Source organism: Rhinopithecus roxellana, chromosome 3 (assembly GCF_007565055.1).
Source record: "Rhinopithecus roxellana isolate Shanxi Qingling chromosome 3, ASM756505v1, whole genome shotgun sequence".
Taxonomy (NCBI): Eukaryota; Metazoa; Chordata; class Mammalia; order Primates; family Cercopithecidae; genus Rhinopithecus; species Rhinopithecus roxellana.
The window spans coordinates 83,592,737-83,601,965 of NC_044551.1; positions in this window are offsets into that span (position 1 = coordinate 83,592,737).

Here is a 9,229-nt window from a genome sequence, read left to right on the forward strand (position 1 = left end):
AGATTCGGAAAGAGCTGACAGTTATCTCAGAATGACTCTATTTCCAATTTAATGCTAATTTATGATAATGTCTTCTTATGTTTTACTACCTCAAGCATAATTAAATGTATTCAGTTATAGTATTAAAATATATTAAATAGTATATTAATGATTGAGCTCGTTTTCTAAAATTTTTGAACATCTCTTATGTGATAAGTACTTTATCTACTTTATGTGAAAAATATATTGTCTTGGCGGGGCATGGTGGCTCACGCCTGTAATCCCAGCACTTTGGGAGGCGGAAGCAGGTGGATCACGGGGACAGGAGATTGAGACCATCCTGGCTAACAGAGTGAAACCCCGTCTCTACTAAAAATACAAAAAAAATTAGCCGGGTGTGGTGGCGCCTGTAGTCCCAGCTACTCGGGAGGCTGCACCAGGAGAATGGAGTGAACCCGGGAGGCGGAGCTTGCAGTGAGCCGAGATCGTGCCACGGTGGGCCAAAGAGCGAGACTCCGTTTCAAAAAAAAAAAAAAAAAAAACATATATTCTGTCTTTATCATAAATCAAGAAGAAAATGACAAAGTATTTTTTTATTTACGAATATATTTACGTAAAAATCCTACAAAGTTACAAAAGTTAAATCACAATTAAATATATATTTAGTAAGTAATTTGTACTGAAAACAATAAATGTGTTAAATACAGATTGTTCAGCTCCTTTTTGTCTAATATGGTTTGACTGTGTCCACGCCCCAATCTCATCTTGAATTGTGGTTCCCATATTCCCCACATGTGGTGGGAGGGACCTGGTGGGAGGTCATTGAATCATGGGGGCAGTTACCTCTATGCTGTTCTCGCGATAGTGAGTTCTCACGAGATCTGATGGTTTTATAAGGAGCTTCCCCCCCCACCCCCACCTTCACGCTGCACTTCTTGCTGCCGCCATGTGAAGAAGGATTTGTTTGCTTCCTCTTCCACCGTAATTATAAGTTTCCTGAGGCCTCCCCAGCCGTGCTGAACTGTGAGTCAATTAGACCTCTTTCCTTTATTAATTACCCAGTCTGTGGGTATGTCTTTATTGGCAGCGTGAGAACAGGGTCCAAAGGCATACATTTACCTTAAAAGAATTTGGCAAAATAAAATTATACAAATGATAGCTATCAAGTGAGAAAAGACTAAGGGACAGATTGGTTTGGGCATTAGACCTGAGCTGGGCCTCCAAAGAGCACGAGAAATTATAGCAAAATCACCAGAACGCTTCTCTAAAGTGCAAATTCCCCAGTCCAACTCCAGAAATAATCGGGGCTATTTTATGCACTCCACAGGCCTTAGGCATTCCTAAGGGATGAGGAGGGAAGTTCTAATATTTTTAATATTTTAATATTTTATATTGTATTTAAATTGTATTTATTCATTTAAATATTTAATATTTTAATATTTGCATATACTTTACAACTTTCCTGTACTTGTTGGATGCAAGGCATGGGCTTGTCTTGTAAATAATAAAGGGATTAAAACAGGTGCCCTTTCTGGAAAAGGTTGCAGATTTCTAATTAAAACACCAGGCGTAGTTCAGACGCATTTATTTAAAACCTCAGATGAAGCTTCCCACAACCCCGCATTTTTTTTTTCAGAACTTTTCTGGCTACTTTCCCTGCATATATCAGTCAATAAGTAGATTGAAAACCCTCTAGAGTTGATTCACCAGTCTTCCTAAGCATTTGCTTCTATTTTTCTCTCTTTAGAGTCAGCTGCTATTCTATGAGCCTCAGCTGGGGAACTCCTCGCTCATAGGGCCCAATCAGAATTCCACTTCAATTAGCTTAATTGGAGGAAGACGCAACCAAATTTTCAATTAAAGTCCTAAACAGGCTATTAGAACAGACTATTTTTGTCTTCCAGAGTAAGCTCTCCTAATAGTCATTTTTTAAAAGGTAAAAATCTAAAGGAGAAAATGTGGTCACAATTAGATCAATTACTGCTATTAATCATTTTCTCCTAGTAACGTTGGGTCTTTTCACTTAGTGATTTGGAAGTAAGACACTTATTCATTTTTTATTAACTTTATTAAATTAGTATGTTGTTTAAAATGCCAAATAGTTCTTCAAAGCTTATGGCAAAAACTTTCCACTCCACTTCCAATTTGTTACCCACAGATACCCCCTTCAACTCTTCCAGATAGCTCTTCTAGTATTGACATTCATGTTTCTAAATAACAGCAGTCATTAGAAACTACCATTTTTGTAGGAGAAAAGGGGTTAATATCAACAATTTTAGATGGTTCAACTTAACACTACTAGTTCTGGATTTATAGTTTTGACTGTTGTCTACTGACTTCTCACTATGGAGAGTAAGGATTTAGACTACGATATTCCCAACAACCTCCCCTCCCCCTCCCCTGCCCGCTTCTCTCTCAAATACGCGCGCACACACACTCACACTCTCACACTCACTCTTCCTTCATCGTTCCAGTATAGTTATAGCACAACTGTTAGTTCAACATTCGAGGTTTCTATTATGACTCCTATGTAAATATTGTTCACAGTTGAGCCTTATACTGCACTATAATTTCACTTTCTTGTTCAACTTTATTTTTTCCTGAAATTAACTGCCGGTTTTTTTCATTGCTGACTTTTCTATAAACCTGTCATAATTCAGACATAAACTTCCTGACATGATCCTTAAATTCCTCTCAACCATGTAAGGGAATCTCAGCTTGGTTTTTATTTGTTTTTGTTTGCAATATCACTCTCCATCTCTTTGAAGTCATAAAAATTTTTTAATGTTTTCTTCTCCCTGCTGCTTATCTGTTTTTTTTGTTTTGTTTTGTTTTGCTTTTTTTGGTGGGGGGCTCTGTTTGTTTTTTATTTGTTTGTTTCGTGAATGTCTTTTCTCTGTTTGCTTTGGTCTTTGTATTCTAGATGAGAAGTCTTCCTCAGGTGTCTGGTGATCTTTAGCTGTCTTTTCATAGTTAATAGTGAGGTATCAAAAAGCTAATTAGAAGCGCTATATGTCAGCTGGCAGGCCTCACCACAGAGTGATTGAAGGAAACTGATGGTTTCATTGGGACACCCAATTGCCAGCCTTTGTAAATCTTTTGTTTTGGCTCCGTCGGTTTCCCCTGAGAAGATTCCTTCAATCTCCTTTCTAAGGGTGTAATTCTGGCTACCAGTACTCAGCTTTACAGGGGATCCCAATGTTCAAAATACAGATTTTTCACTTAATCTACCTTTGGAGTAAAGCTCTTTCCCACACTCACAGCTGCCTGATGTTCCTGCATGTGAGTCCTCTTTTGATTCTGCTTTTCTGGATAGTAAATCTCCTACCTTCTGCTGGGATGGGGAAAGAATGGTGAATAAAGTCATCCAGCTGTGCAGGGTAGGGAAGAGGATCTGAAATCTAACTGCTCCTTATACAGATTTGTAGTCAATCTGTTTCAGCCGCACTCCACATCCTGGCAATCAGAGGTACTTGGCATCTCTGATTCCTGACCTTATCTGAGTTTTGCATTAGGGATCAACTTGCTGCTTATTGGATTCCCATCCGTGTGCTAGCAGTTAGGCCTCAGTTTCTCCATTCTTCTAGGTAAGTTGCCATTCATTTATCCTTCTTTCATCGTTTAAACTTTTAGAGACATAAGAGGCGAGTGCAGTAATTGAAACGAGATGAGAATGGCCGGCACTAGCACAGTGGTAACAGCAATTTGAGTTTTACATTCATGGATTCACAAGAGATTTTTTCTTTTTTTTTTTTTTTTTTTGAGATTTTTTTTTTTTTTTTTTTTTTGAGACGGAGTCTCGCTCTGTCGCCCAGGCTGGAGTGCAGTGGCCGGATCTCAGCTCACTGCAAGCTCCGCCTCCTGGGTTTACGCCATTCTCCTGCCTCAGCCTCCCGAGTAGCTGGGACTACAGGCGCCCGCCACCGCGCCCGGCTAGATTTTTTTTGTATTTTTAGTAGAGACGGGGTTTCACCGTGTTAGCCAGGAGGGTCTCGATCTCCTGACCTCGTGATCCACCCGCCTCGGCCTCCCAAAGTGCTAGGATTACAGGCTTGAGCCACCGCGCCCGGCTTTTTTTTGAGATTTTAAATGAGTTTGTGGTTTGACTACATTGTGGACCATCCCTGCATGTTTCTGGAGTGAGCATTTATGTAGCTTGTGATGCTATTATACAGAGGGTCTAGGAAAAAGAAAATACTTGAGGGAAAGATAATGTGTTCAATTTGAACATGCTAAGTTTGAGATATTTATGCAACATTCAAGAAAGTCAAGCAGCAGTTTAATACATAGATTTGAAGTTTATGGTAGCCAATTTGGAATGCAGATGTAGCTTTGAAAATCAGTAACAGGGATGATAATTTCAGGCAAAGGAATGGATGAGATTGTGCAGGGAGAGTCCTTAGGGCATGAAGGGAAGAGGGAAAAGACAAAACCTACCAGAACAGCCATGTTTAAGGAATAAACAAAACCGAAAGAACTTGCTATGCAGACTGAGAAATATTTACTCAAGAATTAGAAGAAATGCAGGGAGACTTGGTGTTTCTAACTTTAGAAAAGAGTTATAATAAAGATGGAGAGTTAGCCCAGAGGTCAACCAAGCTAAGGACTGAAAAGTTTCCAATGGACGTAAAGAAAGGAGGTAACTGAAGACCTTGGCTATAGCAATTTCAGTGGGAGATAATAGGGCCTCAGCCAAGTTGCTACGGGTAGGGGTGAGAAGTCAGTGAGCTTCTCCAACTCTCTAGCAGTTAAGAAGCGGTGAAAGGAAGTGTGCTGGAGAGGATGTAACTACACATCCTCTAAGATGATAGATTTGGAGTCAGGAAGTTTTGGTGTTTCTGTGGAGAAGCAGGCGTAGTTACCCCTATGGAGAAGAAAAGAGATGACTGAGAAAGAGAAGGCTTTCCAGATAGTATTAAGGACCAAGTTGGTGTTCAAGACCATGAATTTGTAGTAACCCTTATCTCTATCCTAATGTGATTAAGACTTGAATCATCTCCTTTTCTCCAAAAATGTGAAAGATGTAATGAGATATAAAGCCATTCACCTTTCCATTAAACTTCTAATCTACATAAAAAATGTAGGGAAATAGTAATAATGTATTTTTATAGAACAATTCAGAGACATATTCGACAATGTTAAAAATTCAGTCTCTTGACAATCTAGTTCACAGTTTGGAAGATCATGTTTCTTCACAGAAAAAGCCTATAAATGCTTCTCTTAGATAACCTATCTGATTATTCCTGCTTACTTATCAGGGGTTCTTAGAGAATGAGTAGGTTGCAATATGTGCAAAATCCACTCTTCTAATCATGAGATCCTAGTGTTGCTTTGCATCAACACCTTTTGATTTAAATCTGTATTATTATCTTAGGAAACAGAGGACCTCTTTAAGCAAGTCAGACTTACCTTGTTTCACTTGGAAATTTTGTAAAGCATCAGTTCCTGGGGTCCTCTATTCACAATCAAATTTGCCTAGGTCTACATTCTCCATACAAGAGTGTCCTTAAAATTCTCCCTGGTTATCAGTGAGTAATATATAATATGTCTTTTGGGGAACAAAGTTGTTAAAGGGATGCCTGGTGTCATATTACTACTGTATGTAAGGAACAGCTTTCATCACCATTTACAATAATCAGTCTCCTTTATTTCTGCTTTGTTGGTAAAGCCTTCTAGGAAATGATACATATATGGTCAATATGATACGGTATACATCTTTGCTATCCATCAGTGTATCTGCTATGTTACATACGCAGTAGGCTTCCAATGAATATTTATTGAATGCCTGAATAAGTGAATTTTTCTCTTTGAAGAATACTCTTTAATATCTATTCTTCAAGAATGTCAAGCTGTGTCTAAAAGTAATCAAGTGTGACAATTGTAATATTTCCCTAAGCTTTTATACCTTTAATTTTGCACGCTTTCACATTCACTTTCAGGTAGCAAGTGCATTGAGCATCTTTTTCATGTTTGCAACGATCCCACATATTAAAGATTCTCAGTGTCAAGCGATAGCATGCATTGACCTTGAAATCTCCAGACACATTATTGCATAGTGACTCAGGAAAAGACATTAAATTTTTCTGTGTGTTGAATATTACAACTGGGCTTCTTAATCAGGAGAAAAAAGGTTGAGTACTTGGGGGACAAGTGTTATATACACACTGAAAGACAGTGTTCATGTCTTCTGAATACATGACGATGGAGAGGACAGTTGTGCTGAGCAAACATAATGTCAAAGGATTAGCGTGGACCATGAAAAGACATTGCACAATCAGTTCTGAGAGAGAAAGTCTCATCCGGAAGCTTTGAAAATATTGTTTAAATTTGTCAAAAGTTAGGTTAATTTTTTAAAGGATTTGGAATTAATTGCTTTCTGAATTTGTAGCTCTTTATAAAAAGAAAGCTTTGTGGGCTGGGCATGGTAATCCCAGCACTTTAGGAGACAGAGGTGGCCGGGTCACCTGAGGTCAGGAATTTGAGACCAGCCTGGCCAACATGGTGATACCCTGTCTCTACTAAAATACAAAAATTAGCCAGGTGTATTGGCAGGTGCCTGTAATCCTAGCTACTCGGGAGGCTGAGGCATAAGAATCGCTTGAACCTGGGAGGTGGAGGTTGAAGTGAACCGAGATTGTGCCACTGCACTCCAGCCTGGGCAACAGAGCAAGACTGTCTCAAAAAAAAAAAAAAGAAAGAAAAGAAAAGAAAACAAAAAAAGAAAACATTGTTCTAAGCATGGTGGTGACTCATGCCTGTAATCCCAGCACTTTGGGAGGCAGAGGAGGGAGAATCGCTTAAGGCCAGGAGTCTAAGACCAGCCCAGGCAACACAGCTAGACCTCAGGATGATCTATTGTTGGGGTGAGAGTGTGACAAAGAATGACAGTTGAGAATCAGCAGCAAAAAGTTCCCACCCAGAAAAAAAATTATTTAATCTCTGGTTTAGATGAAAATAATGATTTTCCAAATGACAGCTAATGGAATGTAACACTTTTTACACGTACAAACTGTTTTGTTTACAATTTACTCTCAACCTCCCAGACACCCCAGACATTTAATGTGGGGTTTGCTTTCAGTGTATTTTGGCACTAACTTCTCTTTATTTCTGGATCCATTCATTCAATTGTTTTTGAAAGCATTTGTTGTGCACCTGCTCCATGCATCCTTCTTTGCAAAGCTCTGTCAGAGATAAAAAGAAAGCAGCATTCTTGCTTATCCTAGAAGAGTTGTTAAATATTTTCATGCTGGGAATGGTTCAGCATTGCTCATTAAAAATGACTGTATATACTCTCACCAGTGAGAAGAAGAAATTACTTGATTCCTCTACCTATTTTACCCATAATGGATGCTTTTCTAACTAGCCTGTTAGGTGGCTTGAGTTAATAAACCCCCAAGGAGAAATTAGTAGGCTACTTTTCCATTTATGGAATTGGATACATTGAATCATGCTTCTAAGTATTTCAAGGTGTTTAACTTTACATAATTTTGCATGGAGTGAGGAAAGATAAACAGCTAAACAAAAAGTATTGCTTCCCATTTGTAGTACAATTTTTAAAATTAGAATAATAGTCCAAATTGCTAGTGCTCTTCTTTTATCATATAAATTACTAATTATTTCAGGCCGGGTGCGGTGGCTCAAGCCTGTAATCCCAGCACTTTGGGAGGCCAAGACGGGCGGATCACGAGGTCAGGAGATCGAGACCATCCTGGCTAATACGGTGAAACTCTGTCTCTACTAAAAAATACAAAAAAAACTAGCCGGGCGAGGTGGCGGGCGCCTGTAGTCCCAGCTACTCGGGAGGCTGAGACAGGAGAATGGCGTAAACCCGGGAGGCGGAGCTTGCAGTGAGCTGAGATCCAGCCACTGCACTCCAGCCTGGGCGACAGAGCGAGACTCCGTCTCAAAAATAAATAAATAAATAAATAAATAAATAATTATTTCATATTATTAGAGGAAAATTATTATAAAAATTAAATTTTTAAGTATTTTATTGATACAAAAATAGTATTTGATGAAGCTAAAAGTATAATCTTTTGACATATCTTTTGATTATTCACTTCTTGTTTCTATATGTTCTATGGGAGAAACCTTTATATTTTTAGATAATTTTCAAATTCGGAGGAAAACAATATACCCTAAGTGTATTGCTAGAGCAGTGGGGTTTTTTTGTTTGTTTTTGAGACAGGGTCTTGCTCTGCCACCCAGGCTAGTGTGCAGTGGCACAATCACAGCTCACTGCAGTCTCAACTTCCCAAGCTCAGGTGATTCTCTGGCCCTAGCCTCCCAAGTAGCTGGGACTACAGGTGCATGCCACCACACCTGGCTAATTTTTTTATTTTTTTTGTGGAGACAGGGTCTCACTATGTTGCACAGGCTGATCTCAAACTCCTGGCCTCAAGCGATCCTCCCACCTTGGCCTCCCAAAGTGCTGGGATTACAGGCGTGAGCTACCATGTCCAGCCTTAGAGCAGGGTTTTTATTATAACTTTCCTAGTGTTCATTTGATTAGAACACAAAATGATGTTACTAACAAATCTGCATCAAATACTTTTCTCCAGTATCAAAATAACTGGTAATTAAGCAGCATACTTAATGATCAGAGTTCATCATCCTTTGAAAATGAAACCCAAATAAAATTAAATATACAAATAAATGGAGGACATAAAACCCTACATTTTAAAATTTTGTTTAATATTTGTTTGCTTGTTATGAGCAAGGTACTCACTAGAAATAGAAAAAAATTAATAAGACTTTAAAGTGTTCATAAACTGGATGGAGAAACAAACGGGTAAACCAGTGAATACAATTCAGTGTTATCATAGTCAGCTGGTGAGGTATATGTTAAGTCTTGGTTCCTCAGTAAATGACAATTCCACCCCAGTATGATTCAGTTCTCTTAGCCATACCTGGTTAGACAAATGCTTTAGGTAGGTCAAGTTTGTTTCCGTTAATTACACGTAAACAAAAGTGGACTAAGAAAATGATGATGAGTAGTAGTTTGGGGTGCAAACAGGGAACAGGCAGATCCCAGAGCACCATGCTCCAACACCAATATGCTGGTAACTGAGGGAAGTGCACCCTGTCCTCCCATCTCCAACATGCAGAAGCTGCTCTAGCTGAGTAGAAGTTGGTGACAGCAGATCAAGTCCAAAGCACCACAGGTGGGACAAAGTCCCTACCTCACTAGCTACCAAAGAAGTGAAGGCTCCGCAAGGAGGCCCACCCACTCCCCAATGTTCCCTCTTTC